Below are 432 nucleotides of genomic sequence, written 5' to 3'. Positions count from 1 at the left end.
AGTGGAGAGACATGGATTTGGTGGATGGACCACTCAGCGGATAAGGAATTGGCTGGGTGGTCGCGCTCAAAGAGCTGTGGTCAATGGCTCGATGTCCGGGTGGAGACCAGTGACGAGTGGGGTCCCTCAGGGGTCCGCATTGGGACCAGTATTATTGAACATCTTTGTCGGGGACGCGGACAGTGGAATCGAGTGCACCCGTGGCAGGTTGGCGGATGACACCCATCTGAGTGGTGCGGTTGACACGCCTGAGGGACGGGATGCCATCCAGAGGAACCTGGACAAGCTGGAGAAGCGGGCCCGTGTGAACCTCATGAGGTTCAACAAGGCCAAGTGCAGGGTCCTGCACCTGAGTCGGGGCAACCCCCAGTATCAGCACAGGCTGGGGGGTGAAGGGACGGGGAGCGGGCCCGCCCAGAAGGACTTGGGGGT

The 432-nt window shown here is 60.9% G+C and overlaps 1 protein-coding gene across 1 annotated transcript in view; it reads left to right on the top strand.

The window, feature by feature from the left end:
- Window positions 1-432, top strand: part of SPSB3 (splA/ryanodine receptor domain and SOCS box containing 3) — a gene marked incomplete at its 5' end in the record, with an annotated part of 4884 nt that overhangs the window by 1839 nt on the left and 2613 nt on the right. The window lies entirely within an intron of this gene.

This window comes from Fulmarus glacialis, unplaced genomic scaffold (genome assembly GCF_000690835.1).
Source record: "Fulmarus glacialis isolate BGI_N327 unplaced genomic scaffold, ASM69083v1 scaffold14760, whole genome shotgun sequence".
Lineage (NCBI taxonomy): Eukaryota > Metazoa > Chordata > Aves > Procellariiformes > Procellariidae > Fulmarus > Fulmarus glacialis.
Note: the sequence above shows the minus strand (reverse complement) of the source record. Positions and strands in the feature narration are given on the sequence as shown.